The sequence below is a fragment of the Coenobita brevimanus genome, chromosome 90 (genome assembly GCF_032717465.1).
Source record: "Coenobita brevimanus isolate Jiangsu-jjx chromosome 90, ASM3271746v2, whole genome shotgun sequence".
NCBI lineage: Eukaryota > Metazoa > Arthropoda > Malacostraca > Decapoda > Coenobitidae > Coenobita > Coenobita brevimanus.
Genome location: NC_137043.1, coordinates 31,932,579 through 31,942,000, shown reverse-complemented (window position 1 = coordinate 31,942,000; position 9,422 = coordinate 31,932,579).

The following is a 9,422-nucleotide window of genomic DNA, read 5'->3' as shown; positions in this document are numbered from 1 at the left end:
TTTATTTTGCCTATCAAACCTTATCATCCATTCGTATTATTTCGATGCAAACAATGTCCATATTCAGACAGATTTAACGTATAAAACAGCGTTAAAATGCAAAACGCAAAATACATCGCCAGAAGGAAGTGTTACAATATCTGACTTGCCAATGAGAATACGGCTTCACCATACGTTGGTCGTAATCTGAGCGGATTTGGAGACCTTTTAGGGTTGTATACTGAGACAAAAATTGTGACATTCCACAATTCTGGAATCGGCGCCCAGCTCAAGTGGATTCTACGATTTGTTGGTAGGCTTTTTCACCGAAGTGGTATAGGGAGACATTGGTTTGCGTGATGGTACAAGAACATTGATTTTATTATCATTATATGACTTGCATCTGACAGCGATTTTGGAGAGCCTTCCTGCGCTTCATATTTTTTCCCCGTAGTTTTGACACCGAAAGATACCACAAATATGGCATCCCAGAAATGTGGATTACACGGTTTGTTTAAGTATAACATCTGGTATCGAGTGCGACCCATGGCCTCCAGATTTTTGTTTTATCATACGACCTTTAGTAACACCTCTTTTTGATTATTTCTGCACGCTACACCTCAATGTCCTCTTTGTTATTGATACAAACCAGGTGGATGCTAAAACGATATGACTAACATACAAGAAATAGTAAGGTGTAGTAAGCAAAATAAATCGCTAACGGAGAGATGTAACGAATCCTGCTATGTCACCCCGTATATAGTCCCAGCCTACTGTATAACAAACAGCCCAAAGGATCAGAAGGGCTGTTGCTTTTAGCCGCCCTTTGTACCCCTTTGTATTTGCATGTCTTTCAACTAACCCTAACCATCTTTCCGTCACATGCTCACTTTCCCCTTTCCATACCCTTACCTTCCCTTACCTTTTCTCCCTTACCCTTTCTCCTCCCTTACCCTTTGTTTTCCCTTATTGTCCCTAACCTTTTCTTGTCCCTTGCCCTTCTCTCTTCCTTACCTTTCTTTCTCTCTTATATTTCCTTCTCCATTACCATTTCTCCTCCCTTACACTTTCTCCTCCCTCATCCTTTCTTTACCCTTTCTCCTCCCTTACACTTTCTCCTCCCTCATCCTTTCCCCTCCCTTCCCCCTTCCCCTCCCTTCCCCTCCCTTATTCTTTTCCCCCTTACCCATTCCCCTCCTTTACCCTTTACCCTTCATTTCCCTGACTTTCCCTTACACTTCCCTATCCCTAATACTTCCCTCCCCTCATCTCTCCAGCCCATTTACCTCTCTCCTTAGCCCCCCCCCTCCCTCTCATTCACCTCTCCCCACTTCTCACCCCCCCCCCCTACGACATGCACAGCTCTGCATAGTAACGCCTCTTTCCGTCACAGATTATGATAGTTTGCAGAATATGTTCATGCAGCCTTTCCCATATCTGTAAGACCTGTATTATAGTCCATTTCTGCCTGTTTAGGGTGAATGGACGTTGTGTGTGTGTGTGTGTGTGTGTGTGTGTGTGTGTGTGTGTGTGTGTGTGTGTGTGTGTGTGTGTGTGTGTGTAGGAGGGGGTGATTGTTATTTGCATTACTATTCTGCTTTTGGTCTCATAAAATGGGTATCATAGTTATAGATTACCCAAACAGTCTGGGAAGGAAAAGTGAGGCTGCCGTTTTTCTTTCCGTCCTGCTTTTCAGTCCTTGTCTTTAGGTGATAATTTCCATAGTTATAACCCTCCCTCTACCAGACAGCCATTAAATGGACCATAAGCTGTGTTTCTGAATGGTTTCCTTTGTACCCCTTTAGCACAATCCCCTTCACCTTACTCATCACACTCACTCACTCCCCCTTCCTCACACAGTACCCTCCCTGTCGCCCTTCCTCCCCCTTCTCTCCTCCCTTTCATTCCTCCTCCATACCCTTCCTGTTTCCTCCCTTGCTCTCTAGATCATCTTACCTTCTCCTTTGTCCCCTCCTCCCCCCCAACAACCATTCTGCCTCATCATTCATTTCGCCTGTCCTTATCCACTTCAGTCACTCCCCCATCCCTCCCCCCTCCCTTTCCCTCCCCCTTCTCCTCCCCCCTCTCCCCTGTATCATAACTAGTGTCACTCAAGTTTTCTCTCTCTAAATAAGTTCTTCCTGATCACCCCCTTCCCTCATTCCCTCCCTTTCCCCCTCCCCATCTCTCTCTCCTTCTCCTCCTCTCCCCATATCTTTCCATCCTCATCTTCCCTTCCCCCTTGCTAACCATCTCACCCCCCTTTCCCTTGCACTCCTCTTTCCTCTCTCCCTCTTCCCCCTCCCCCACCCTTCCTCCTCCTCCACCCTTCCTCTTCTCCCACCCTCCTTCATTCCCTCTCTCTTATTCTTCTTTCATTTAATTTCTGCTCCTCCCTTCCTTCCTCTCCCTCTCCCCCGCCTTTTTCACTTTATTTTTTTCCCCTCCCTTCCTTTCAGTCATTTTTCTCCCTCAAGCCTTTCCCTCCCCATCCCCCTCCCCGCCCCTCCCCTCCCCATCCCCCTCCCCGCCGCGCCCCTCCCCATCCCCCTCCCCGCCGCTCCCCTCCCCTATCCGTGATGCTTTGATGTATGAATTTGACCTCCCTGACCCCCCCCCTTTTTTACACCCTCAGCTCCCTTCTTTTTCTCCCCTCTTCCTTTCTTCCACAATTCCTTCCGCCCTTCCTTTCTCCCTTTCTATCTCATCTTCCTTCCTTCCTTCCTATTTCTTACCTTCTCCTCTTCCTTTTTTCCACCCTCTCCTCTTCCGTTTTTTTTTTTTTTTTTCCCTTTTCCATCGTCGTTCCCTTCTCTCCCGCACTCCTCCTCTTGTTCACCTTACTATTTTTCCCCAGATCCATAAATGCCATGAATATAGTACAGTATTTCCTTCCCCATCCTCCCTAGTATACAGGTGTACAGGTAATTCCCTCGCTTTAGTATACGGGTGTACAGGTAATTTCCTCCCTTTGGTATACAGGTGTACAGGTAATTCCCTCCCGTTGGTATACAGTTGTACAGGTAATTTCCCTTCCTTTGGTATACAGGTGTACAGGTAATTTCCTCCTAATGTACGGCTAGACGGGTAATTTCTCAGTTCTTCAAGTCTCTCTCTCTCTCTCTCTCTCTCTCTCTCTCTCTCTCTCTCTCTCACAGTTTCTTTTCTTATCCTCAAGTCTCTCCTCTCCCTCCCTCCTCTCTCATTTCCCTTCCTCCCTTTTACCTTCCCTGTAAATTAGTCCATCTTCACTTCCTGTTTCTTTACCCTACTTATTCCCCCTACTCCCCCCCTTCAGCCTTCCCCCTATCCCCTTCCCCTCCCCTCCCTGATCCCTTCCCTCCTTCCCCACTCCACTGTTTCCCTCTCCACTCTTCCTCCATTTTACCCCACCCTTCCCCTCCTTCCTCTACCTCTCCCACCCCTTCCCCTTCCTTCTTCACTCGTCTCCATTCCACCCTTCCCCTCTCCACCCTTTTTCCGCTCCACCCTTCCCACTGCCCCGGTCTCATCCCCCTCCCCCACTCCTTTCTCTACCCCTCCCCTTCCATCTCCTTCCCCCGAGCACTACCCCTCCTCTCCACTCTTCTCCCCTTCCTTTTTCACCCGTCGTCCTTTCCCCGTAGCATTTACCTCCCCGTCCCACGTAAGTTCTTCCCCTCCCTCCCTCCCTATTCAGCTACCCCTTCTCCCCATTCCCTCATTCTTTCCTTCCCTTTCTTTCCCCTCTCTGTTCCCTCCCGTGTACTTCTTTGCATTTTGTATTTCCTTTTGCCTTCCTTTTCTGCCCGTCTTCCACCCCTTTCCATCATCCTTTCCCCTTTCCCTTCTCCTCTTCTCTGTTGTCCTTCCTCTTTTCCCCTTTTCTTTTGCCATTCCCCTCCCTTTCCCGCCTTTGCCTAGTGTTCGTCGCATTTTCGTTTCCCCTCCCATTTCTTCCCTCCTTTTCCCCTCTTCCACTCGTCTCAGTCATCTTATCCATTTCCCCTTCTTTTCTCTCTCTCATCCTTTTCCCTTTTCTTTCGTCCCCTCGTCCCTGTGGCCTCTCTGCTCCGCACCTATCCTCTTCTCCTTCTTTTTTAATCATCTCCTCTTCCTCTCTTCTTTTCTCTCCCTTTCTCATTCTTTTCCTCTCATTTAACTTTGCTTCTTATCTTTTTTTATTTTTTTACTTTTCTCTTCTTTCTTCATCTCCTTGCGTTTCCCCTCCTTCCCCGTCTCTCCTATCTTCTCTCCTCTCTTCTCCAGTCCTCTCCTGTCTTCTCTCCTCTCTTCTCCAGTCCATCCACCTCACTTTTTACTTCAGTTTTCTACCCTAATCCCTCCACCTCCCTCTCTCCCTCCCCTCCCCTCCCCTCCCCTCCCCTTCTCCTCGCATCCCCCTCCCCCTCCCCCTTCCCCTACTCCTCGTCGTCCCCTCGCCTCCTACCTCTCCCCCTCTCCCTTCTATCCCTCTCCCCTTCCCACCCCACATCCCGGTTGAGTGACAGGCGGGATTCTTGGCCCCCTGACCGGTAGCACTTGGCAAGGGATCGAAACCCCATAAGACTGGCACCATTGGAGGATACGCTGATTGCAGAGGAGAGGGGAGGAGAGGGGAAAGGGAGGGGACAGGAGAGGGGAGGGAAGGGGAGTGTGTGGGGTAGTATGGGGAAGGGTAGAGGGAGGGGAGAAAGTCGGAGAGATGCAGAAAGGAAGTTGTCGTAGGAATAAGGGGAAAAAGAAAAGATTTTAGGTGGAATGAAGGATATAGGAGGAAAGAGGGGAGAATAGGGAAGAGAGGAGGAGGGGGTAGGGAGAGGTAGGGGAAGAGAAGCGAGGGGAGATGAGGGGAGTGTTTGGAAGGAGAGAAGGATGAGAGAGAGGGAGGAGACGAGGGAGGTGGAGAAATGAGGGGGTTGGGTTAGGGTGAGGGGGTGAGAAGAGCTGGAGAGGAGAGATGGAGGAAAGAGGAACGAGAGAGGGATGAAAGGGAGAAATGGAAATGGGAGGAAACGAAAAGAAAATTATGGGAGAGGGAGAGGTGAAGGGAAGGGAGGAAATGTAAGGTGAGAGAAGGGTATGAGATGGGAGAAGGAGGGGAGAAAAGATGGAGAAGTAGAGAGAAATGGGAGGGAAGGAGAGAGAAAAAGAAGGGAGGGAAGGAGTGAGAAAAAAAAAAGAGGAGGGAGGAGAGAGAAAGATATGAGGGAGAGGGAGAGAGGATTTCAGAGAGGGATGGGAGATTAAAAGGGAGTTACTGAGGCTTGGATACGGGTTGAGAGAGAGAGAGAGAGAGAGAGAGAAAAAAAAAGTGGAATGGATAGAAATAGAAGTGAGAGAAGAGAAAGAAGTCGAGATAAAATAAATATCAGAAGGGAGGAAAAAAAGAGAAAGAGAGAGGGAGGAAAGAAATGAGTGAAGGGTGGATTATAGGGTCTTAGAGAGAGAGAGAGAGAGAGAGAGAGAATTCTGCTTCCAGGGGTTTGCCTACATCCCCATTCTCTCTCTCTCTCTCTCTCTCTCTCTCTCTCTCTCTCTCTCTCTCTCTCTCTCTCTCTCTCTCATTGTTGCTAGTTCACTATCTCGCAGTCTCACTTGTACTACCACACTGTCTCTCATTTTCTCTCTCTCATCATCATCGCACCGTCACTTTCACCCACCACTGTCTTTCATACTGCCCACTCTATCTTTATTTCGCAACTATCTCACTCTCTCACTTTCATCACATTCCTGTCTCTTTCCTACACACGTTTTTATCACCTCAAACTCTCACTACCTTAGAGAGAGACAAACAGACAGACAGACAGCTGTGTGTGTGTGTGTGTGTGTGTGTGTGTGTGTGTGTGTGTGTGTGTGCACCCACGCAAATTTGAGCGTGTAAGCGTAAGTTTGAGCTTGTATTATGCCAGTGTGAAATAACTTCATTGCATGTGTGTGTGTGTGTGTGTGTGTGTGTGTGTGTGTGTGTGTGTGTGTGTGTACAAGGGGGTTTCATTTCCCCCATGTGCTTGTGTGTGTAGATTTTTCCCTCCGTGTGCATATTAACGTTTGCCTGTGTGTGTGTGTGTGTGTGTGTGTGTGTGTGTGTGTGTGTGTGTGTGTGTGTGTACACGTAATCCCAGTCTGGCTGTATACCTGTTTATGACGGAAGGTAGGTAGAGGAGGGGAGAGGGAGGGAGGAGAGGAAATAAGGGAGAAAGAGAGAGAGAGAGTCATAAACGCGTGAATATGGAATGAGGAGAGGGGAAATGAAAAAGAATGAGAGAGGGTTAAGTGAAGGTAGACTGCTAGGTAGCTGGATAGATAGATAGATAGACTGACAGACGAACGGACAGACGGACAGACAGACAGATAGACAGATATAATGATAAATATATAATTAGATGAATACGGTTGATATAGATCATTTAGATAGGTAGATAGATGGGTAGATAGATAGATAGATAGACAAGGATTATTCATAATTTTCATACACAGTGCAATCCAGTAGCACTTTTTTCATATTTCTCTTTTTAAAATTTTCTGCTAAATTCTTTTTGCTGATTATTACGTAAATGTTAATTCAGGTTACGTACCAGAATAAATTACTCTTCTCTTTTCTAAAATTCATTAATCAATTACGTATTCTTTTACGTTTTTCTGTATATAAATTGAATATATATTGAAATTTGCAAAGCTTGTAATTGAATACAGAGTTGTTTTTTATAATTCTGTGGACGAGACACTTTCAGACACGGATATGTTTATGTAAAATTGATATGTTTGTCAGCTTTTATGCCCACTTTATATGATCTTCCGTGTGTGTGTGTGTGTGTGTGTGTGTGTGTGTGTGTGTGTGTGTGTGTGTGTGTGTGTGTGTGTGTATCTACTAACCCTTTCTTTGCGGTAGATAGACCCTTGAATTTAATTGAGGCTAAAACATTTGCTCACGCCTCTGCATGCGCTTGAAACCCCACATGTAATTTCTCTTTGTGTTTTAAATATCACGTGTGTTAAATCCCACGTGAAACCATCCCTCAGCATGTGTTAAAAATCCCACGTGCTTACTCTAGATGTGCCGTAATTCCATGTCTTAAATCCCATACCTGTTCCTTTCACTTATTTTAAATCCCCTGTCTTTTAAATCACACGTTTAAAATTCCATGCGTTTAAATCCCACATGCCTTTTAAATCTCACGTGTTCTTTAAATATGGTCTTTAAATTCCACGTGACTTCCTCTACATGCATTAACAGTTCTTCGTGTTTTAAATCCTACATCTGCTCACTTCTCTACATGTTTTAAATCCCCCGTAATCCCACGTGTAATTTCAATCCCTCCTTCCCCGACGTGTGCTGCGGATGTGTGTGGATATATATATGAGGGTGAAGTGAGGGGCCTCCCAGTCATATAAGTTTTATCACATAGTAAAAACGGGTTTATGAAATATGTGAAGGTGGAGAGCATTACGGGCACGGGCTTTCCTCACACCTCCTTCCTCACACATGATTCCTTACACCTCATTCCTTATACCTCATTCCTTACACCTCATTCCTTACACCTCATTCCTTACACCTCACTCTTTATACCTCATTCCACACACTTTATTCCTCATACCTCATCACATACCTCATTCCACACACATCATTCATTATACCTCATTCCTTATACTTCATGCCTCGCGCCTCGTTCCTTAATCACCTCATTCCTTATATATACCTAATTTTCTACACCTCATTCCTTATACCTCATTCCGTACACCTCATTCCCTATACCCGATTCAGCACACCTCATTCCCTTCATCACACATCACTCATTATTCGTCACTTTTAACACTTTCCTTTCACTCATTATTTCATTCCATACATTTCATTCCTCACTTTTCATTCACTATTCCTCAGCCTTGTTCCTCGCACGTCCTTCCTCACATCCAATTCCTCACACCCCATTCCTCATATCTCATTTCCTTCACCTCATTTCTTACACCTCATTCCACATAGGTCATTCCTCACACCTCATTCCATATACCTCATTCCTTAGATATCACTCCTTACACCCCTAATCTCCATATTATGACAGCTCCCGATTTTACGATACCAGAGAGAGAGAGAGAGAGAGAGAGAGAGAAAGGAGACCTGAATCTACGAAAGTGGGTAGAGGGGTTGCATGTGTAAATGAATGTGAATGTGGAGAGAGAGAGAGAGAGAGAGAGAGAGAGAGAGAGAGAGAGAGAGAACCCGCCCATTAATCCAGCGTTTCCATAATTCGCCCGAGTAACTAAAACAAATTGCTTCAGCACAAAGAACTTGTTTAATGCAGCCCAATTCAGTGTTTACATACCCTTATCGGTGACCGGGAGTGTTTTGAGGACTCTATTTACGATGTTGTTGTTGTTGTTGTAGTTGTTGTTGTAGTGGTAGTAGTTGTTGTTGTAGTTGTTGTTGTTGCATAGGCCTGGTCTGTCTGGCTGAGTAATTAAGTAAAACAAGGTAATGAATGATTGTTATGGATATGCAGTTAAAAAGAGGAAATAAATCTAAAGACACAATCAGGTGGCAGAAAATGTTAAAGGCAACTCGAATTTTTTCATTCTTTATTTTTATTCTGAATTTATTTATCTTTAATTTGTTTTTTAAGTTTCGACATTATTAGGTTTCTCTCTCTCTCTCTCTCTCTCTCTCTCTCTCTCTCTCTCTCTCTCTCTCTCTCTCTCTCTCTCTCTCTCTCTCTCTCTCTCTCTCTCTCTCTCTCGTACCCCTCAACTTCCATTTCTTCCTGTCACTCTCCCTCAGCCTTCTCTTGGCCTGCTTGTCTCTCACACACTGACCCTCTCACGCACTCTCCCTATCTCTCTCTCTCTCTCTCTCTCTCTCTCTCTCTCTCTCTCTCTCTCTCTCACACACACACACACACACACACACACACACACACACACACACACACACACACACACACACACACACACACACACACACACACACACACACACACACACACACACACACACACACACACACACACACACACACAAAACTCACCCCTGTTTCACACTTCTCATTTTTCTGGCTCTCTCACCCCTCACTCTCACATTCTCCTTTGTCACATGGTCATCTGTCTCACATTCTTTCCTCTTACTTTTGCTCCGTTTCCCCCCCCCCTCTCTCTTTTTTTCTCTCTCTCTCTCTCAAATCCATGAGCACGGAGAATACAAAAAAAAAAAAATTGCCTCACTGCACCTTCATCTGGATCTTTTTACCTTTGTGTATAGGTTTTAAGATTAATATAAGAGACTGGAGAGGGACGCCTTCATGTGGTGGCACTGATATAGCCGGGTGGTGGAGGTGCCCGGTCATGCAAATTTTTTCTCCATCCCTCACCCCATCCCCCAACAGGAGGATGGTGGACTGCGGAAGGGCAACTCCAGTCTGCAGTCCACGGGTTGCACATTTAGATGAGCTTTGAATTGAAACTACTACTACTACT